The sequence below is a fragment of the Puma concolor genome, chromosome B2 (genome assembly GCF_028749965.1).
Source record: "Puma concolor isolate L17-30 chromosome B2, mPumCon1.1.hap2, whole genome shotgun sequence".
Taxonomy (NCBI): domain Eukaryota; kingdom Metazoa; phylum Chordata; class Mammalia; order Carnivora; family Felidae; genus Puma; species Puma concolor.
This window is the reverse complement of record NC_141671.1, coordinates 7,486,132-7,509,416: the sequence shown is the minus strand read 5'-3', so window position 1 is coordinate 7,509,416 and position 23,285 is coordinate 7,486,132. Positions and strand designations below refer to the sequence as shown.

Sequence of the window (23,285 nt, the reverse complement as noted above, 5' to 3'; positions counted from 1 at the left end):
GGAGATGTCCCTGTGTCATCAGAGAACGGCCATGAGTAGAAACACTCCTCCCTCGTGCTGCCTGAGGGTAGACGGCATCATTGGCCCTGTCCCGGTTGGGATAGGGCCTCTTTCTCACAGCATCGTTAGGTTCACATCTCTTCAATCACCATTCCTCAGAAAAACTGTAACTCTCTTCTCCCCCTGTACATCAGGCTCTCTTCAGCTGGATTTCACACGAAATTCCTCATACGTTCAGTACGTTTTCAGGACTCCCATCCCAATTTTTTGATTAAATATCAACACCATTGGTCACACAGCAAGTGAACAGAAGCTTTTTACCCCAAATTTAAAAATTAATGAAGTTGGGGCACCTGGGTGGCTCAGTCGGTTGAGTCTCGGACTTCGACTCAGGTCATGATCGCACGGTTCGTGGGTTCAAGCCCTGCGTTGGGCTCTGTGCCGACAGCTTGGAGCCTGGAGCCTGCTTCGGATTCTGTGCCTCCCTCTCTCTCTGCCCCTAACCCACTCGCATTCTGTCTCTGTCTCAAAAATAAATAAACATTAAAAAAAAATTTTTTTTTAATTAATGAAGTTGGATCATCTGGACCAGTTGGTACCAAACCAAGGCATCCTGGGGCATATGAAGATTTCCCAAGGGGCATGCTCTCATGGAGCGGTTTAAGGGAAACAGTTTTCTTGTCAGACATTTGTATTTGAAGCCTCAAACGCTGGTCGTCCTCACCTCCCCTTTCAGAATCGCCCTTATCCTGTTTTATAAAGAAAAAAAATGCCTTTCACTCATCCGGAATTTTACTATTGTGCAGTGCCCCAGGGTGGACAGACCTCTTGGATGCCAGACAAAAAGACCATTTGAAATACTGTGGTCAACTCAGCCTTCTTTGATCAGGGCACCATGAGCTCCTGGTAAGTCTTCGTGTCCTTCTGCCTTCTATTTATTTCGGTTAAATGTAGAGCAAGATGAGTTGCTGGTTGTGGCAGAATGAACTCACATATGTTGTGGAACAGAAGGGCAGCAGTGGACAGTTTTCAGTCAGTACCCGTGTGTTCTTTGAGCATGTGCCTGTGGACATTGACTTCGCATGGAAAAGGCAGTATATTTGCGGTACAGTGATGATGAGCACAAGCTCCTGTAGTCTCTTCATTGTACCTCTGGACTCCCGTATTCCTTGACTATTCCATCTTCAGTCACTGGCTCTGTAATTGGAGACAAGCCTCAGTTTCCTCGTCTCTAAAATGCCGTTAAAATAGTGCCCACTGGGACACCTGGGTGGCTCAGTGGGTTAAGCGTCCGACTTCGGCTCAGGTCACAATCTCGCGGTCTGTGGCTTCGAGCCCCATGTCAGGCTCTGTGCTGACAGCTCAGAGCCTGGAGCCCACTTCGGATTCTGTGTCTCCCTCTCTCTCTGCCCCTCCCCCATTCGCACTGTGTCTCTCAAAAACGAATAAACGTTAAAAAAATTTTTTTTTAAAGTGCTGACTGCAGCAGGCTGCGGTGAGGATTAATGGAGGCAACGTTGGAAAAACATTTCAGAGAAGACCAGAGCAAAATAAATGCTTAAGAAGTGTTTGTTTCATGGATAAAACGCACTTACAGATTAAGTTAGAATGGGAGAGCATCCCCAGGTGTGACCAGCTATCCAGTAGTGGAGTACAGAGCTCTCCCTTCCCCAGAGAGAAGTCTGGCCTCTGTCCTGGTTTCTTGGACGGTAACCTGTAAGCCCTCAGAATGTGCCGTCCGAGGAAAGTTGTCAAAAGTGGACATTGAGGAAAGTGCTTCTGTTTACCTGGAGGCCATTGGGCAGTGGACAGAGCCAGCACAGTTTGGAGTGGAAGCTTTGTGCCACACCAACGATGTGCCGTGCAGTGGGGTTTGCATCATGGAGGGGCCGGAGACTGAGATCAGCTGTCTGGGCAGTCACTCAGGGCTAGGTGATGGAGCCCCAGGGAAATCCCTGGACACTGAAGCTCGAGCGAGCTCCCAGCTTGGAAATACTCGCTGTACGTTGTCACACACCAGTGCTGGAAAAGTAAAGTGGATCGTGACTCCCGGGGGAGAGGACAGCCAGAAGCTCCACATCTCATACTTTCTCTGCCTCTGCCCCACCCACCCTTTCCCTTGGCTGATTTTAATCCAAATCTCTCAGCTGTGATAAGCGTAGCAGTCAGTATAACAGCTTCCGGGGTGTTACACTGAAACCCAAGTGTAACTGAAGGCCTTGCTGATTCTGGAACCCAAGAGTGGTCTTAGGGATCCCTGAGCTTGCGATTGCTGTCACAAGTGGACATGGTCTTGTTCGTTTCATAAGGCATCTAACTATTGGGTTCCGATGTTGTATACCTGAATCCAGTACAGTATTGTATGTCCACTCTTCAATTAAAAAAAAAAAAAAAGTGGGTGTGGTCTTGTGGACTCTTTTCTCTAAACTTTGCACCTGCGAAAGGACTTTTTCTTTGTGCCCATAAGAGTTGGTGTTGTCACGTTGGCTAACTTGGCTTTTGTGATCATTTGTTTCTGAACTCAGCAATTAACTCTTATTTTCTAAATAGGGACACATATGGAGGAGAATTACTTAATCCGACTGATAACCCAGAAGGAACTTGCAAATTCCTGTGTTGTTGTGAAGTCCCTCAGCCTCAACCTTGCCTATGGCTGTTGGTCGTGATGCAGTGGTCTGACACCTTGGCTTCCGATCAGCTCCACGGGGCGCTCAGTAGGGACGACGAACTGGGTTCCTTTAGATAAGTCAGTGTCTTATCAGTTCTGTTTCTGTGGAGAAGCCCGACTCATGCCAAGGTGGAGGCGCCTAAGAATCATCTCAAGGTTATTGTTGAAGGTGAGCTGGATCCAGTCTACTGCTCTCCCAGAGCAAAGGAAACAAGAAAAATTAGAATGTCACAGGTGGAAACAACATAGAGAGTGTTTTCCGTTTCCCTCAACATCCCTCGTCTATTCCAGTCATTCTGCTTGTATGAAGAGGACTTACAGGTTCCCACACAGAGTGTTTCTTCATGTTCTGGAAAGGATCCATTCTCGTAACAGCAGCCACTGAAAACGACAGCTCAGGAAACCTAGTGCCCACTTCTAGTCAAAATCGACAGACGGTAATAGCAAACCACGACGAACTACTCCTCATTCTCCGTGTGATAAATGCAACTCATACATGATCTCATTTGGCCTCCATCACAACAATGCACAGTAGCTGTGATTTCTCCCATTTTATTTTATTCCACTCTTTTACTTTAAATTTTTTAAAAATGTTTTTATTTATTTTTGAAGGTGAGAGAGACAGAGCATGAGCAGGGGAAGAGCAGAGAATGAGGGAGACATAGAATTGGAAGCAGGCTCCAGGCTCTAAGCTGTCAGCACAGAGCCCGACGCGGGGCTCAAACTCACGAACTGTGAGATCATGACCTGAGCCAAAGTTGGATGCTTAACCGACTGAGCCACCCAGGCGCCCCACATTCTATTTTATTTTAGAGAAAGAGCATGCGAATGAGCAGGGGAGAGGAGCAGAGACAGTCTCTCAAACAGGCTCCATGCCTATCTTGGAGCCTAGTGGGGCTCGATCCCACAACTCTGGGACTATCACCTGATCCAAGAATCAAGACTCGAACACTCAACCCACTGAGCCACCCAGGTGCCCCTATTTCTCCTGTTTTAAAAACAAGGAAACTGAAGTACATAAAGTTTCTGGTCAAAGCTTGCTAGAAGGGTGTGTTGACCCAGCCCTAGGGGACACACAGACGGAAAAACTAATGTCCACTACACGGAAGGAACTTTGTCTGGAGAAGTGAACTAGGATTGCCAGGCAAGCGAGAACCACTGCACAGGCCAGAGAAGACAGAAGCTGTCACCAGAAGTCAGGACCGTCACACCTGGGGAATCCCACACAGATATTTCATATCGTGGGCGCCCATTTACGAGAGCAGGATGGGGCGGTGGAGAGGCAGCAATTTGACTCTGGGGCCGGACCCTGGGCTCCAGTCTGAGTTCTAACATGACTGCCCTTCAATCTGGGAAATTCCTCTTCCCTAGGCCTATGTCTCCCTACCTATAAAAGGCAATTGGATTAGAAAATCCTGGAGTTTTGCAAAGATTGTGCAAACCTCTCTGTAAAACACGGCCCCAAGCTCGGTTTTCGTGGCTTTCTCAAAAAGAAAAATACAGATTTGTTGTGCAAGTGTCCCATTTGAATCCCTTCTACTTCTCATTATCTGCTCTATTTCCCTGTGTATTTGTCTAGATTTGTTTGAGAGAAAAAAAAAAAAAATCCTTGGTTAGAAACAATCACTCTACACTTGTGAAATACTGTTTTCATGCCCGGCGTCTTCCGTTCTTCTTAACAGAAGCCCGAGTGGTAGTCACCGTGCTCTAATGAGAGAGATTATTTCAGAACGTCAGCATGTCACCTTGAAGAAGTTTACCGGCTTAAAAATGGGTCTTGAAGTGTACAGAAGAGGCATAATTTGCATACTTTTGCTTCCTGTAACAGTCTTTTTCCAAATAACACATCTGTCCTGTCTCCATTTGCCTGAAGCAGTGTAGAGAGCATACTGTCTTTGAAAGAGAGAATTAATAATGCATTAGGCAGCCTTCATCTGGAATAACAGTTCAGGTGTAGTCCAGTTGGCATCTAATCCAAGATACTAATATCATAGTCCCTGGGAGGGTGGGATTCCCATGTAAATTGCCATCGATTTTGTACTTTGACAGTCACTGGGGCGCCTGGGTGGCGCAGTCGGTTAAGCGTCCGACTTCAACCAGGTCACGATCTCACGGTCCGTGAGTTCGAGCCCCGCGTCGGGCTCTGGGCTGATGGCTCAGAGCCTGGAGCCTGTTTCCGATTCTGTGTCTCCCTCTCTCTCTGCCCCTCGCCCGTTCATGCTCTGTCTCTCTCTGTCCCAAAAATAAATAAACGTTGAAAAAAAAATAATTTGACAGTCACTAATGTAATGTATGCTATGAACAAGGAAGGACCCAGGCTGGATGAGGCATATAAAGAAAACCAACTTCTCTGACATTCGGTTTCCTCATCTCTGGAACGCTTACCGTTGTAATATTTACCTGAAAAAGAGAGAAGGTGGTGCCTTTAAAATTCCAGTTTCTGGCGTGGTGGAGATATTCACTAAACAGTAACCTCGCCGTAGCAGATGTAAACCCTTGTTGCCCTGAAGGAACTGAATGTAAGTAGTGAGAATTCCTGCCGTCCTAATGAGTGACAATATTAGAAGCCAGAATGTGGTCAGAGAGAGAAAGATGGCAAGAACAAGAAACGGGTACGTTGAAGGAGAAGAGAGTACTTTCGTTTAGAGAAGTGAGGTAAGAATGTATCGTGGCATTTGCCATTTCTTTTGGGCCTTAAAAGATTTGGTTTTTGGGGACCCTGGGTGGCTCAGTCAGTTGAGTGTCCAACTCTTGCTTTCAGCTCAGGTCATGATCCCGGGGTAGCCCCCTGTTGAGCATGGAGCCTGCTTGAGATTCTCATCTTCTCTTTCCCTCCCTCCCTCCCTCCCTCCCTCCCTCCTTCTCTTTCTCTCCCTCCCTCTCTCTCCCTCCCTCCCTCTTTCCTTCTCCCTCACCATCTCCCTCTTTCTCTCTCCCTCTTTCCCTCTCCCCTGCTGGCACGCTCTTTCTCTAATAAAAAAATAATAATAAAACACTAAAAGATTAGGTTTCCATAGGCAGTGTAAGGGTATTTGATTTGTAGACTCTCCTTCAGTTGTCAGCCCTGATCAGGATAATGCAGCGGGCAAGTTGAATGTCTATGGTAAAGTAACGTAACTGGATACTAAGAAATCGTTTCAAGGGGCAGGTTGTAGACCCCTGGCTCTAGTTTGTCCTGGTTAGCACTTTGACAGTGACTTGATTATCACATTGCCAGAGGACATGGAAGCTGCAGGGATGGTGTACGTGGAATAACGGGACGCAAATCCAGTGGGTTTAATCTTGTAAGATGATGTTTAAAAGCACACGTATTTACAGTTCTGTAATGAGATCCACCAAATAATCAGGCTCTAGAGTTTAGGTAGGAAAAAAAATGATGAGTTTAGTCAACTGTAAGTCATATGAGAGAGAACGTCTAAAAACCCATTGAGGGGCTCTTGGGTGGTTCATTTGGTTGGGCATCCAGCTCTTGATTTCGGCTTAGGTCATGATCTTGCTGCTCGTGAGTTCGAGCCCTGCATTGGGGTCTGTGCTGGCAGTGCGGAGCCTGCTTGAGATATGCCCTCTCTCTCTCTCTCCCCCTCCCCTGCTCACTCGCTCTCTCAAAGTGAGTAAATAAACTTAAAAAAAAAAAAAACCTCATTGAGATTTCACGCTGCAGTGATAAAATTTCACTCAACAAACATCTAATGAAGGGCTACTATATGCAAAGAACATATATCTGTAAAGAGTACACATTTGGACGCTGTGATCTCAGGACTTGATTTTTAATAGAATCAATAGAAATGAAATGAATTTCACAGTTGAATGCTGCACTCCAACTGTGACAAGTGCCAGGAGGGAAAAGTACAGGGTGCCACACGTACACATAACAAGGGGACCTGAGCTCACGTCAGGGTCTGGGGAGGCCTTCTTGAAGAAATGCCTTTCACTGAGAAAGATGATGGGAATTAACCAGGTAAAAGAATCTTCCAGGTAGAGGAGGCAGCATTTATGAAGGTCTTCAGCCAAAAGTGAGGCTGCAGACTGCAAAGACAAGACATGCCAGGACTGAGTCTCGAAGGAATTCAGTTCAACTGGAAAGTCCTGAGATAACTGGACGACTCATACGAGGTGGAATGTGGTCAGTGCTGTGAAAGATCTCAGAATAAAGTTTTGCAGATCATAGGAGATCTTTCTGTTTGCCCGGGAATTAGGTAAAAATTCACCAAGATGAGCTTTCGTTTGTTTTTTTTTTTTATTTTCGAGAGAGCGTGCACACATGTGAGCAAGGGAGAGTGAGTGGGGGGGAGAGAGAACCTCAAGCAGGCTCCACATTCAACGCAGAGCCCAACATGGGGCTCAGTCCCATGACTATGGGATCATGACCTGAGCTGATATCAAGAGTCAGATGCTCAACCAACTGAGCTACCCAGGTGCCCCTCGTTTAGGTCTTTAAAGAAAGATGTGGTTCTGGTGGGCAGGGTTAGGGTATCCTCCAGAGGCAAAGACCGGTTAGAGGAGGATAAGAAGAGTTAAACAGGGAGGAAGAGTCTCAGTATGGTGTGGGATCGTGGGAATTGAAGAGAAGTTTACAACGAGAGATGGGTCATCATTTGGGATGATTTGACAGTGTTCAGGTAGGATGAGAACTGAGCTCCATCCACTGTATTCACCCAACTGGAAATTACTGGTAAACTTAGCGTGAGTGGACTGAGCTGTGAGTAAAAAGTGAGGAAATGGAGCCCACAGGTAGGGAGCAGCCCAGAACGGCTCGAAAACTCAATGCTGTAGGCTTTCGGTGACCAGATCCTTGTGATGTTCCTTTTTTTTTTTTTAATTTTTGGAATGAAGCACAGAACAATAGTCATGCAGTAGTCCTACAAAACTTAATTTCAGTTGGATGAATGAATATTTGGGGAAAGAAAGGTTAATTATACTAGAAATAGGACAAGACTTTGGGGAAAAAGACTTACTATCACACTTTGTCTCTAGCAAATTACTAACTTTGTGACCTTGGGCAAGTCATTTAACCACTTGGAGCCCTACTTTCCTTACTTATAAAATGAGGATAATGATAATTGATCTAATTTCCCTAAAGAGTTGGTGAGCATGCAAAAGTAAGAAACTTTCCATGAATGTGTGGGGTCCTTATCTAATAAAAGATACTTTAGTATTCGAAGGATTTGAAGCTATGTCATGGACTGAGGAGGTGGTCAGATCATTGCCTCGTCTTCCTGGACTACATTTCCCAGGGACCCTTGCACTGGAATAGCCCTGTGTTTGTGTGTGAGCAGTGACGTGTGACCAGAGGGGTTATGTGCCGCTTCCGGGACCGGGTCATTGAAGCCTCCCCAAAGGGCCCCTACATCATGCTCCTGCTGCTTTTAATGGTTTCCTGCAGATGGGTGATGGGGTAAGAACTTGTAAGTTCCTACTACCAACTTGGAAGACAATTTGGTGTTTGTGTCAAAATTTGAACATTCTCCTATCCCACAGTCCTGCTATTGTAGTCCCAGGTATATTAGCTCTAGAGAAAGTTGGAAATGTGCTCTTACGAGACATTTTTTTTAATGTTTATTTATTTTTGAGAGAGAGAAACAGAGTGTGAGCAGGGGAGAGGCAGAGAGAGAGGGAGACACAGAATCTGAAGCAGGCTCCAGGCTCTGAGTTGTCAGCACAGAACGCGACGCGGGGCTCGAACACACGGACCATGAGGTCACGACCTGAGCCGAAGTCGGACACTTAGCCAACCAAGCCCCCCAGGTGCCCCTCTTAGGAGGCATTTTTGAGTGGGTTTGTTTGTAATAACCCAAACTGATGGCAATCCCGATGTCTTTCAATAGGAAATCCAATGTCCATGCCTAGAAGAATGGAGAAAGCCATTGAAATTCACAAAGATTAATTAACACTATGGGAACAAATCACTATACATGACATGATGTGAATGGAAGTAAGAAGTATAATGATAGGTGAAAAACACAAGTCACAAAGGAAAACGTGGCAAAATTATAAAAGACTGAATAAGATAAAATGGGGCCAAGAAATACACTTGTTAACGCTGTATGCATCAGTGACTTTTTCAAAAGGAGGAAGGGAATTGTATAAATAATGCCAAAAAAAAAATACTGCACACAACCACCATGAAACTCGGTGACTGAAAGAAAGAAACACATGGGGCACCTGGGTGGCTCAGTTGGTTAAGCGTCTGACTTTGGCTTACGTCATGATCTCACGGGTTGTGAGTTTGAGCCCCGCGTTGGGCTCTATGCTGACAGCTCAGAGCCTGGAGCCTGCTTCGGGTTCTGTGTCTCCCCATCTTTCTGCCCCTTTGCCTCTTGTTTGCTCACTCGCTCTCTCTCTCTCTCTCTCTCAAAAATAAATTTAAAAAAAATTTTTTTAATAAATAAAGAATCATGTAATATGTATATAGCTCACTGTCGGCTGTGTTCATCTGACCTTGCCACTGCTCGGTTGACCTGACCTAGGCTTCCTCGTATTTCCATGGGGGCTACGGGTTTGCTGGGTGGTTCTGGTAATCTTGGCTGACACATGTTCTTGGCTCGGCTGTCGGCTGATCTAGGATGGCCATGACCTAGGGCGTCATAGCTCTGCTTTGTGTGTCTGTCGCCATCCAACTGGCTAGTCTGGTCCTGTTCTCATGATGGGGCCCAGAGGGTAGGAATCAGTGAGAGCGATCCTGCAAAGGGCCAACAGGAATGTGTGTGCACTTTCCAAAGCTCTACTTCTGTTTCCTTTGCTTATATCCTATTGGCAAATGCCAGGCACATTGCCAAGCGTAGCCTTAGAGCGGGAAGGGATGACGTTCTAGGATAGAGGCCATAGGAGGACATTAATGAGGGCCGTGGATGCAATCAGCCTGGCAGAAGTGATGACCCCTGTCAGGACAGCAAGGGGTGGGAAGGAGAGGAAATGCAGCTGCCAGCTGATTGGTGATGTTCTAATGCCTACGTGAGGCAGTGGTTTTTTACTTTTCACTTTGTAATTGTGCCTTGTCACAGGCATGCATATATTATGTTTATCCTTTTAAAAATAATTTTAATGTTTTCATTTTTGAGAGAGAGAGCACGCAGGAGCAGGGGAAGGGCAGAGAGAGAGGGAGGCAGAGAATCCAAAGCAGGCTCCAGGCTCTGAGCTGTCAGCACGGAGCCTGATGCGGGGCTTGAGCTCGTGAACCGAATGGAGACATCATGACCTGAGCAGAGGTTGGACGCTTAACCAACTGAGCCCCCCGGGCACCCCTATGTTTATTCCTTTGTAACCACCAAGTGCTAGACTTTTGAATATTCAAGGGAAAAGCTTTTGGGGAACTCCAGTGGCAAATGAGGCCTCTAGGCCTCTGGATTCTCTCTGTTTCTGCAAAATGGGATATTAATTGTGGCTTTTAACAGAAGATTGTGACTTTGACAAAGAAAGCACATATCAAATGAAATTGAAGGACAAGCTTTGCCAAACTGGTGAGAAGAATTCTTTTTTTTCTAGAGACCTCAGATCAGATTTCGGCATTGTAGAAAATTCATTCATTCTGCTCTGTTCTGTCTTTTATGCTGTTTGTTTTATTCCTGGAACAAAGATCCCACAGCTTGTCTTCGAAAGACTTCCATGTGAGTGTGAAAGAGGGTAGGATTTGGAACATGCTAGAGTTCAGATAAAACTCCTGATTTTTTTTTTTTTTTTTTCAAAGCGCTTCTCAATTGGACGCAGATCTCAGACCTCCAGGGTTTGATTCATTCATCTCGAGCTGGAACTCTGTTTTTTCACCCCGGTCCAGAAGACTGGGAGATTCACTTTAAAAAGATGCTGCCGCTGCTTTTTTCCACATCACAAAAGAATTAATGTTTGTGCAGCCCTTTGAAGATGTGGTGTCACGCATGTGCTATTATTAATAATAAACTACAGATCTGCTTCACACCATCTGAAAAACAGGGCTGTGCCACCATGAAAGGGCTCTTATTTCAGCCCGTTCTCCATTGTGCTTCGCCCGGGTCCTGCTCTGCTTCAGTCTGGGGCTGCTTCCAGAACATGGGTAAAGAAAGACAGCAGCTGGAGGGAAACAAAACAACCTCTACCACCCAACACATTAAAAAAAACCACTGAAGTAAAAGAGGTTTGTTTTTTAAGTTTATTTATGTCGAGAGAGAGTGAGCATGGGAAGGGAGAGAGAGAAGGAGAGAGAAAGAGAATCCCAAGGAGGGTCCTCACTGTCAACGCAGAGCCCGAAGTGGGGCTCGAACTCACAGACCGCAAGATCCTGACCTGAGCCGAAACCAAGCGTTAGACGGTTAACCGACGGAGCCACCCAGGTGCCCCTAAAAGAGGCTTTTATAACCATTAGAGGCCAGTGCCACGTGCTACGAGCCTTTTGGCCGGAACGTGGGTTTGGGACACAGTACCTGCTGAAGGTAGGGACAGACGGAGCGTGTCTGATTCTGAGCGCATTCTGGGGGAGGACAAACATTCTCAGGGCTCGGCAGCCTGCACAGCCAGGAAAGAAGGCACTGATCACAGCCTGCTGTCTGTCTCTCCTTTTCTGGGAGTTGTTCTTTCCCCCCTTTTCTGAAACCACTCCTATCATTCCTCCGGTAGCTTTGTGCAATCTACAAGCTACCTTTCCATGGTGGAGTTTGGGGAGATGGGCGTAAAAGGAAGCCACTGTAAATACCAGCGCAGTAAAGCCTTGAGGACAGGTTTCCCTTGGAGAGGTGAGAACACACACACAGGGCTGAGATGCAAAGGGTGGTTTCCGTGGGCTCCACGGACCGCGGGGACACCCACTGACCGGCCTGAGGAGGGAGAGGCACGTTTGAGAGCTGGGTCTGTTCTGTTTTTGAAAAAAGCAGAAACAAAAAAACTTTACACCTGCCTTTGGTGGCGATTTTCAACTCACCCTGCCAGTTTCAGCCTCCCGTGGGCCCGGCTTCTTTTGGGAGCTGCGTATTCAAAATGGACTTCTGCCTCGTTTCTGAATTACAGCGGCTGGCAGACGGGGAAAGGATGGATCTCTTGCTCCATTTCGGGCCCCAGCGCTGAAGGTGTAATACATGAACAATGGAGCTGGGGAGAGAGAGACGGAGCAAGCAAAAAGAGGCAAAAATACAAAACTCAAGGAAATCAAGATCACGCTGTGCAAAATTGTTACAGCTGTTTCTGTTTTTATTGGCTGTTTCTTTTGGCTTCGCTTTTTCAGCAACTGCCGTTCAGATGGGCAGGAAGGCATACGGCGCGGCCCAGCTCCGCGCTGGGAGGACCGTGGATGGAGCAGGGAAGGAGGGGAGGGGCAGGCGCTGGGGGAGGAGGTTCTGAATTTCGTACAGCCCTTGGAAGAGCTACACATCAAAGCATTTTTTTTTTTTTTTTTTTGATAGTTTGGTGGAAGCCTTAGCAATAGAATTCAGATGCACTTAATGGAAGGCTCTTAAAAGCATCCCATCTCCCTGGCTGGATCAGATTAGCGGGCCGTTTAAGGCATTGCACCAGCCCTGGAAATGACGTTCCGATATCTCGGAGGAAATAAAGTGTCAGGACACATCCTTTTTTCCCTCTCTCTCCCCGACTGTGATTCACCTAGACCATTGCACAGGGCTGAACATATGGAGAGTGCACATTTTCCCTGGGGAGCTCTCTTTCTCCCGGTTACAAATGGAATGAACTGTATGCCTGCTCACTGACCCTAGGAGAATATTGGCAGCTGGGATACAGCGCCCCAAGGCTTGGCAGAAAATGCACGCCCACCTTGATTACCCTGCATAGCAGCTGGAAGGTGAGCCAGGAAAAAAAGCATGTGGAAAAGCCCACAGTTACCCTCTCACTCTCTTAAAACTTCCTATCGAATCGGTGATTTAACTGACGTTTTTAAGGTTTATAAAATTGCTTACACTGAAGTTCTTGGATTTGATACTGTTCTTAACCACCCCTGTCCCCCCACCCCCACTCCAGACACAACCACTCTTCACCAAATTCATTCTGCAAACCGTTAAGGAAAGATTATTCTAAAAGCAAACACTGAGTCCCTAAGTGAAGGCATGTGGGCAGTAGAACAGGGAAATCAGGAATATAGCAAGGGGGAAAGCGTTTACTTCCGTTTGGCTTGTAGTTGGAGCAAAAGGGAAAGTTTAATGAAAAGGCAATTAATGAAAAATACCTAGAGCTGGTGATACGTTGTTACACACTCTCGTGTTAAAAAAATGTCCAATCCAGTGAGCCCCACTGTAGAATGAAGGGCAGATCCCAAGCCCAGGGACCAAACATTGGTTCTGCTTTGAACTTACTTGACTTTTCTGGACTGGACCTCTGACTTGACCGCAGGAGGGCAAATCGTTTACCTTTATGCCTCAGTGTGCTCATCCAACAATGGAAGCTGCACTGGGGAGATGGCTTGACGGAAGGTTGCAAAGCCCTTTGAGGCTCTAAAACCCCAGGTGATTGTGAACACCAAATCTAATGTGATTAGATGTGCCTTGGTTTCTTGGTTGTGTCTTAGTCATTTTTTTTTCGTGTTTACTTCTGAGAGAGAGAGCACAAGCCAGGGAGGGGCAGAGGGCGAGGGAGACACAGAATCCGAAGCAGGCTCCAGGCTCCAAGCTGTCAGCACAGAGTGTGATGTGGGGCTCGGACCTGTGAACCATGAGATCATGACCTGAGCTGAAGTCAGAGGCTCAACTCAACCGACTGAGCCACTCAGGCGCCCCTACAATGATCTATTTTGCGATGTGCCATGCTTCTTTTGCATTTTCTAATTTCATCTCTTCCTGCTTTGTTCTTATGTGTTAATCGTGGCTAACAGCATATCATTATTGCCAGATGTTAAATTTGTTTAAAAGTTTTCAGTTCTGGGAGAATGTGGTCCAGGTAGAGTGAGGCAGGCTGTTTTTATGAAAGGGGGCTCACTAACCTCCTTGAACAGGAAATGGAGTGATTTCCCAAATTAGAGATGTCTAGGGAGAGCTCTTCTCCTCTTACAAAGAAGGAAACTGTTCCTTGTGAAGGAACAGTAGTAAAAAAAATAACAGATTTTGTTATTTGTCGCTAATACTTAAAAGGATATGGTAAGTTTGTTTGCACCTCAGCTCTTAGTGTAAGGGTGGGTGAAATTCTTTTGCCCTGGGCTTTGGCCACAAAATGCCATTGGTTGATGGGGCTTGACCATACATTCCCTCCTGAGAACCTTGTGAAATTTAGATGTAAGACTTTGAAACTGAAGCACTGAATGTTCTTGTTTGCTCTCCGTGTTCAGCCTTAAACTTTTATCTGTAGCCCTAGGAAACTCTGCAAAGGTCAATCTTGTGAACATGGACGTTGGTTATACTTTTCGGGGTCATTATGAACAGCCTCGCTGGAAAAAACAGATCTGTTTTCTTGATTCACTTTTCTGTGCTTTAGAATGAAAGTTATTATACTTCACAATGTTAAAAAAAAAAAGGCATCTGGGGAGCCTGGGTGGCTCAGTCAGTTAAGCATCCAACTTCAGCTCAGGTCATGATCTCTTGGTTCGTGAGTTTGGGCTCTGTGCTGACAGCTCAGAGCCTGAAACCTGCTTCGGATTCTGTGTCCGCCCCGCCCCCCCCCCCCCCCCCCATGCTCTGTCTCTCAAAAATGAATAAACGTTAATTTTTTTTTTTTTTTAAAAAGCATCTGTTACATGTTACTCCAAATTTGAGATACCATTAGTCAGGAGCATCTTTTACAAATGAGGAGCCGATTTTTGCATTTTGAGGTTCAGCCAGGCACTCCCATTATTCGGCTATACACCGAACCTCACTTGCAAAAACATGTTTCTGCCATTATCCTTACAGAAGGCCGTGTGTTCACACACATGCACAATTATGAGGCTGAACATCCCTTCTTCTCTGGGTTACTCTTTGATCTTTTATTGTTTTGCTGCTGTGTCCATATGGAAATGTTACCAACCAGCGGGCAATTCCTTTTCCATTATGATTCCTCGTCCAGAGTCTTCCCCCCTGTTGTTTCTTATTTGTGTTGGGCTCCAGATTGATGCCAATGTTTCAAAGGAGTACACCTCCTCGGGTTCAAAAGCTCAATTTGCTTTAAGCAGCCATCAAAGCTTACACTCAGATTTAAGTACTTGTTTATAGCCAGGTTTTTCTGACATGCAGTGACAATGTGGGCATCTCCCAAGAAACAGTTTTCTTGTGATACGGGGGGAGACCTTTGGGATCGGGTAGGGAGGTCATCACATCAGCCCTGTCAGCAAGAAGCCTGTTTTCAGTTGGTGTTCCCTCTGCTGATGTCCATTTTGGTCCTTACCAATTGGAAGTATATATAAGACCCACAGTGGCATGACCTCATCCAAAGAAGATCGATTGAAAATTTTCAAACCCTAAAAAAGCTCAGTTTGTGGATGGTAGGTTTATGTTCATTCGTAAAATTTCTTCCTGTCCAGAGTACCCAGTAATGCTTGTCCTGGAAACCCCCCACTTTTTTATACCGGAAAAATACCAAAGATGTGAGAGCATAGAGGTATGTGTTTGCTAAGGGAACTTTTTTTTAATAGCCTTCTGAATCTCCTCCTTAGAAGAGATTAAATAAAGCCGGTGCCTTTCCACTTCCCAAGTCTATCTCACACATCAAACAAATGAAAATCCTTCCAAAACTCCTTTCCCTTCATGCCCACACTCAAATATGCTGTTTTATGTGGGTTGACCAAAGTCTTTTTCTGATTTTCCTCCCCATCTGTTCTTTGAATAAACATGCATCCTAAAGGAGGACTTACAGGATCAAATTTGATTCCTGTATTTGGAAATGTTTTCAAAAGACCATGCCGCACTTGGCTATTCGGTCAAATTAGGTTCCGTTTGCCTCTAATAGCATTTAATTACCTCCCACACACTTCTCACACTCTTTCACTTCTTGGTCTGCATGACTTAGCTCTTCTGATGTCCGACAAAGTGTACCGGCTATATTGGCCGTCTGGAATTGTGGAAACCAAAATAACCGGAGACACAACCGGTTAGTTTTTAACTTTTCAGGTTGTTTTGTGGCCAAAGACACGGCATCTCAATTTCTTGCTTTTACAAGTGGATTGCTATACTCATGGTGATGAGGGAGCGTGGGGCAAGCTGAGGACAGAATACAGGCTGGCACCCCGTCCCCTCCCCCAGGTGGAGTATATGTGACAGTCCCAGGAGACGCCTGGCTGCCCAAGAACAAAGGAAAGGGGTGTCAGTGCTGGCCATGGTGATGGGGGAAACTAAGGCAGATGAAAAATTAAATTCCCTTACTGCCTTTAGCCCATTGACAAATCCTTGAAACAGGCAGTGACCTCCCTCTAGGAGCTCAGCTGCCTCAATGATGATACTCCTGGATGCAAAAGAGAACTTTAGCTTAACATTGAACCTCGAGGATCCTGTAAGTATACTTCCTTTATCTCAACTGCAGTAAGATAGACGCTGGCAATCATACTCGAAGCTTATGGCCCCCCAGTATGCATCTGAAAGGTCTCATGACTGAGATTTTGTTAAACTGTAGTGAGTGGCATTTCCCTAGTAACAGCTAGCCCCTCAAGGTCCTGGAAACCTTGCTTCCAGAATACCTTAGAGACTCAGTCTATCCCTCACCCCCTCCCAATCTGAGGGTATATAGTGAGTTACCCGTCACAACCCCATACAGCTCTTCCTGCCCACGGGTCCTGTCCCCGTGCTTTAATAAAATCCCCTTTTTGCACCAAAGACGTCTTCAAGAATTCTTTTCTTGGCCCTTGGCCCTGGACCAGCCCAATATCACCCTAAAACTTCATCAATATGATTTAAAAACTCACTTGAATGGAAAGCAATGTGCACTAATAAATCTCCGAGAGACGTTCAACCCAAAGTATGAAGCATCGAGGACAAGTTATCTTACAGTTATCCTCAAGGAGGGATTCGGTTATCCTGATTATTTTTTATTTTCCTTTCTCCAGATTAGAAAGGAGAGGCGGGTGGAGTGAAGGCCTTGTGTGGAATGTCATGTTCAGTTGTCATTATTTCCCGTTTACAACCTCTGCATAGGCTGAGATTATGTCTGTTAATCGGAGTTCAATTTTAGTGGCATCACATACAAAGATTAGTTATCTTCAGTATCCTAATTCAGTTTATTTTTATTTATTTTTTAATCTCTACTCTTGAGAGAGAGAGAGACAGTGTGTGAGCCGGGGCAGGGAAGAGAGGGAGAGGGAGACACAGAATCCAAAGCAGGCTCCAGGCTCCGAGCTGTCAGCACAGAGCCCGACGCAGGGCTCAAACTCACAGACTGAAAGATCATGACCTGAGCCGAAGTCAGATGCTCAACTGACTGAGCCACCCAGGCCCCCCTCCTAATTCAGTTCAAACCTGGAGTTGGCAAACTTTTTTTTTTTCTTTTGAAGGGCCAGATAGTGAATGATTTAGGTTTCGATGTGCACTATGATCAAAATCGCATATATTAGGTAGGGACGTACAGGATAAAAGAGGAAGCGCTTGCCCCTCTGTGGTCCTGTTCGCTGTTTACATTGAGGCACTCCTGCCTTCAGCTGGAGACATTCTCTGGCTCTGGTGGGTCGGGCCTGGTGGGCAGGCAGGAGTGTGTGGTGCCCCGGGGATGGGTGGGTGGGTGGCCCCTGTTCCCAGGGCAGGCGCTGCAGGTGGGAGAAATTGGGACTGTGGCTTGCAGCGTTAGTGCACAGAGTAGTGACTGAGGACCGTACACAAAGAGGCTTTGGTCTGGATGTGGTCTCCTGGCTGCAGTTGGCCAAACTCCTGATTACACAAACACCTAGATGCCGATGACTCCAAACTGATATTTCCGGTGTGAGTTGTACCTGTTGTACATTTCCCCTTAGCTCCTTGGTAGGCCCTTTAAAGAAAAGATGTCCCAAACTCATTATATTACCTTCTTCCCTCCATGCCCCATTTCTGCAAATGGCACCACTGTGCTCACCCAGCTGCCCGAGTCAGAAACTCTGCGTCCATTTCTGACTCCTCCTTTCCTTCATGCTTTTGCCTACAGTGACTGGACTAGAAGCGACAGAAAGGCCTGAACAGATCTAGCTCATGTTAATATTTATAACTTCCTCTAGAGGGCCTGACACACAGTAGGCTTCTAAAACTTGGTTGTTGAATTAATCTACCCAACACCAAACGTAAATGATTCTTCCTGATCATCTCATTCCTCTGTCAACATTTATCCATGGCTTTCTGTTGAATAAAGAATAAGCATAAAATGTTTGCAGACCATGCAAAAACTTTTCCTGTTTGGACTGTGCCTCCTCTAAGGACTGATGATACAGAATTATGTCACAGGCACTAGCATCTCTCGTACTTGATGTCTTCAGGCGGTGCTGTTCCCTCCGCCCAGAGTGCTTCTCCACTGGATTTCCATGTCCTTCCAGACTTGAGTCTGTTATCTGCAGGAAGAACCCCCAGGTACCTTCCCATTCATCAGGTGTTTGTTGTCACAGAACTAGGCAGGGCTCCCCCCAACTTTACCATAAGACTTCGTCGGTGCTGAGATTACTTGGTAAATGCATTCTCCCTTACTGGATTATACATAGCATCAAGGCAAGACTTTGTCTGTCTTTTTCTGTATCTTAGTTTGGCGCTTGGAACATGGCTAAAATGATGCCTAAGTGTATTTGAGAAACCTCAGAACGCTTTTTGCATCCATGTGGACTCAAGAGGGGTCTTTCTAGAGTCCACTGGGCCTCTCTCAAACCTTCTGTTTGCAGCCAGAGAGAGCAGGTTACAATTAGTCTGTGCTAGGGATTGCTTTGTGTAGTGAAAGGCACTGGGGCTCCTATTGGAAAGGATTTTGGTGGGGGGGAGGGTAGGAGGAAAGTGCTTTGAAGCCCCAAGGCATGGTCTTTGGTCTAGAAATCCCCCTGGGTCTGGCTTTGTTGCACACAAGGCAAGGCAATTGCATTTACAAGTTACTTAGACACAAAGAGGCTGAGCCTGACTGGGGCAGCCAATCGGAGCCAGCATCAAAGTGTAAATTTTGTCCTACAGTCACAATGGCAATGCTCATACGATATCAGAGATGGCAATGAGAATCTTGAGTTATTTATTTATTTTTTCGAGTTATTTCTTTATATGCATAAAAGAAAGTCCATAATGATCATCGTAATCAATGATTGTAATACCCTCTATGTGCATGTCAATATTAAACAGCAAGAAGGACGCCTGGGTGACTCAGTCAATAGAGTGTGCGTCTCTTGATCTCAAGGTCGTGAGTTTGAGCCCCTTGTTGGGTATGAAGCCTACTTAGAATAAAACTTAAAAAAATTATATGACACGAAATCAAGCAATATATTACCTAGTGTCTCTTTTTCCTTTCTGAACTCTAGGTAGGTGGAGAATTACAAATAGAAAAAGTGTAAGAGATAATTATATCATTGCAATAATTTAGAAAATCTGAAACAAAGCCCGGTGGCAATGGCCTTAGGGGGAATGTAATACCAACTAAGTTATTTGAATATAAGCATGATGTTGTTTAATGCATCCATCATGTAATTAGGCATCATTAAGAATCTTTCTAACATACAGTGATAATTGAGATAATAATGAAGGAAAAGAGATAGTAAAGATTATAGACATTTGGAAGAAAGTTGCTCTTTTGAATTTAATAAGGAATATAATAAAGTACCTGAGGGCATTGTAAGAGTCCAACAGGGGGTTGAGCTTCAGGGATTTGTGAATTTTTTTTTTTTTTATGAATACAGTACTGTACATGTATTTTCTCTTATGATTTGCTTAATAATTTTTCTTTTTCTCAAGCTTACTTTATTGTAAGAATGCAGTCTATAATACATATGCAAAGTATGTATTAATCAACTTTATGTTATCAGCAAGGCTTCTGGCCAACAGTAAGCTATTCAGTTATGGGAGAGTCAAGACTGATATGTGGTTTTTTTTGACTGCGTGGGTTAGCGCCCCAACCTCTGTGTTGTTCAAGGATCAACGGTACTCAGACTCTCCAGTTATATCCTTTCATTAACCACAAACGCCTGGCAGTTAGATGAATTTGGGTTATTATCAGAGAGGGAGGAAAAAGTATAAAATTGGGTGCAGAGAGAATGCCTGCTCTATGCCCTTCGCCCCTACTTTTCTTTCACCCCAGTAAAAGGACGAAAAATATTCCAAAAGTTCCACTTCCAAATTACTTAGAAAGGGGGCCTTTTAGTAACCAAAAACTCCTCCAAAAGGATACAATTAATTTACAAAGCAAGACAACTTCCTAAGCTTTCCTATCTTCCTGTTTCATGAAAAAGAAAATAAGACATCATGGTTTGATCCATAATTAATCACATGAGAATGGAATTTATTTTTGTCCTGAAAATGTTGATTTTGGGGGAAAGGAGAAGGTAGGGCTTTTTTTTCCGTTTTTCTCCCTGTCTCTCTCTCTCTTTTCTCTTTCTTTCTTGCTTTCCCCTCTCTCTCCCTGTTTCTCTCTCTTTCTTTCTAACATTAAGGAAGAAACTAGCAGAAATAAATGAATCATAAAATTGTGGGCAAATCAGACCACTGGAATTAATGAGATTTCTCCAAGTAGAACTTTCTCTGAGGCCAGGTTTACGCTCTGGGAAAAAAAAATATGTGCGCTTGTAGGGCTTTAAAGATGAAAACTGTTTCCTCTGCACGGTAATGCAGAAAAGGATTTACCCCACCAAATTTCCCCAGAGTCCTCACTAATAAGATAAAGTCAGCTGAAAATCACTTTGCTCAGCATAGACTGTGACTTCTGAAAGGCTCATTGAAATTAATCAGTACATTTCTGTCCTACGCTGTCTTTATGTTTCACATCTAAGAATGTTCCTTAGGACCAAGTGAGGAAGAGGCAGTTTCCTCATAGTCTTTGGCAGGTGTCATTTACTTGCAAGGTGGGCTGACAGAGGCGGAGAGCAGCTCATCTTGAAGGTTCTGTGTGTTGCTAGAGCTGACGTATGTGATGAGTGGGCAGACGAGCCTCTGTGATCTACTTTCTTCGTTCTGCGTCATTCCTCTCTGGAGTATTTCACAGGGACGTCCAAGCCAGCGTGGAAGAATGAAGGACCGCACCACCAGGCAGAAACTAAAGGGAGCAACCAGGAGAAATGTGTCTTGTGTTGGAAGCTACGCAAAACTCCAGGAAGGTGTGTACTTCTTTGGGGAGCCCCGAGTGGATGCTTTCGAGGCCTGATGTTTTCGTGGCTTGCTTTGAGACACCATCGCAAATGACCTTGTTCTCTTCGTTCAGACATGTCTGCTTTTCTCATCTATCAGAATGTCCTCTTTCAGAGGGCTGGGACTGTCCCTGGATTTCTTCAGCCTTGCCGTAGAACCTTGTTGAATGATATGAAAAAGGAGATAGTCGATAGCATTTGGGAAATTGGGTTGTACGGTAAATGACTTAAAAGATGCATAAAGTCTTGCTCTAGAGCAAGATAGTCCTAAACCCTTCTTTCACTTTTGACATTTAAATAAAATACTTAAGGTCACTTTGCATGTTTACATGTAAGTTTTCCTTTATTTAATCACCATATGTAAACAATTTGTTTCCTGGTATCTGTAGTTTCTAACTCTTTCCTCCTCTCAATTGAATTAATAAATTGTAATGAGGTTTTGTGTCTCTCTCTGTCCAGAAAAATTTATTCAATTCTAAATCTGTGGCCTCACTTGCTAATTCCTAACCTTTTGCTATTTGTGTGTGTGTGTGTCTGTGTGTGTGTGTGTGTGTGTGTGTGTGTGTCTGTGTGTGTTGTCTGGATCTACTTCTTCAGGATAATGTGGCAGAGACGATGCCATGTGTTCACCAAATTTCATTTTTATTTTCCTCTTCCTTGGACACACAGCAGATCACATTTCCCAGTCTTTCCTGTGTTAGGTGGAGGCAGACCATGGATGCTGGTCAATGAAATGTGAAAAGGAGGAGCACATGCCAATCCCAGGCTGAGACAGTGAAAAGCCCTCGGGACTCTTTGGGCAGTTTCTTCCCCTGCCATGGGGAATGTGAAGGCCTCATGTTGAGACAGAGGAGCCTCCGGATCAAAGCCACTTGGATCACCGTGTCGCTGCATGGAGGACACCTGCCATGGAGGATGGCCTGGGCCCACGGCCAGACTATGCATGTGTTATGTTAAACTATGTAAGACTGCATGGCTGTTGTTTACACAGCGTGAGCCAGCCTGCTCTAGCTGATACTGAAAGGATGCTGTAGGAGTGCTTTCTAGTCCCCTGGGAACACCTTGTGTTTTATCACTTGTGATAACGTGGGTAGTAAACACCAGTCTTGAGCTGTGGGGAATCCTAGATTTTTTTGGATGGTAAGCTCTTAAATTATTATTAGTGTGCAAGGGACATTGAACTGAAGGATAAAATAGCGAGAATAAGGTACATATTGAGGAGAAAAGGCCACAGTGGAAAAAACAACTCTGTTGAAGTTGAATCCCAGTCTCCCACCCTTATCTCTATTCCTTTGAGTTTTATAATCTGCTTTCCAAGTTGGTTACCTCATAATTAAAATAAGGATCACACTCTCTGCTTTATAGAATTGCTGGGCAGACGTACTGGCATAGGTCACTAATGTGACCTTGAGAGAGATACTTGAACTTTGTGAGCGTGAAATTCTTTATGTTTAAAAGTAAAGCAATACCCACCTTGGGGGCTGTGGTGAGGACGCATGAGAATGTGTGCATTCCGTGGTTTCTGGCACATGCTGTATGCTCAATAAGGTTGATTGCCACCATGAGTTGATAAGCAAACGTGTTGGGATTTACTCTCCACAGTAGCATCTCCAAGCACGGGGGCTTATACCTCGATTAAGGGCGTGAAGAGTTTTCCGTACCTCGGGCTCCACGTAGAGCTGGACAGTCTCATTTTGCTGTTTTGTTATTAGCATGGAGTACAAATAAATAAATGCCACTTTCCTTTCTTGTGCGTGAGCCCTATCGTTCAGTGTTTTTATAGACCATTCTGAGTCCGTCTTGGGCTCTGCGTGGAGAGAAATAGGCTTCAGGTTTGCTCTCATCCTGGGGTGATTCTGGCCTGGAGAGAAAACCCAGGCTGGATTTTCTTAGACTTTTCAAGAAAGCATACCCACCATCTACACCTGTACTGTCAACTGGTTAATTTTTAAACTATCCTGATCTGTTTTTACCAAAACCCACACAACGGAAATGTAAGGTGGAGAGACACTTGGCTCTCCCACATCTGCTGACAGCTTTTGCCGTCCTGGTTTGCTCTCCGTTTTCGACAGCCGAGTTCATCTGAGAAGCAAAAGCACAAACATCAAGTTAGCATCTTGCATACATTACCCTGCGATAATTCACAGCACAATAAACAGCTGTTAATGAAGAGTCTCAGTGCAGAGATATCTGGTTTTATGATTTACTCGACACGACTAATTAAAGAAAGAAATCTTTATTGCCTTTTATAACTGTGCAGCCCCTTCGCATTTCTGTCTTTACGCATTTTTTCCCCTTCAAGTCTGTGAGCGATATTGGCCCACATTGGTTTGTGCTCCCGATGGATTACAGTGTAACTGGATTCTCCTGTCTCTGCAACTACCTTTTTTTTGCTAACCCTACACTTCAGTCCTTTCACATTTCAGAAGCTCCAACACCCTACAGCTGTCCTGGTCCCTCCACCAGCGATCTGTTAAAGGAAGTAAT

The 23,285-nt window shown here is 45.0% G+C and overlaps 1 protein-coding gene across 16 annotated transcripts in view; it reads left to right on the top strand.

Moving 5' to 3' along the window:
* Positions 1–23,285, top strand: part of LOC147580697 (uncharacterized) — a 403,830-nt gene that overhangs the window by 10,294 nt on the left and 370,251 nt on the right. Inside the window, exons 2-5 of one of the 16 annotated variants that reach the window (XR_015251007.1) lie at positions 10,151–10,272; positions 10,353–11,070; positions 20,571–20,768; positions 21,500–22,556. The exons of the other annotated variants lie outside the window; for them this stretch is intronic. The gene's annotated coding sequence lies outside the window, so the exon portion shown is untranslated. Of the gene's footprint in view, positions 1–10,150; positions 10,273–10,352; positions 11,071–20,570; positions 20,769–21,499; positions 22,557–23,285 lie in introns of those variants that run through there. 16 annotated transcript variants of the gene reach the window in all.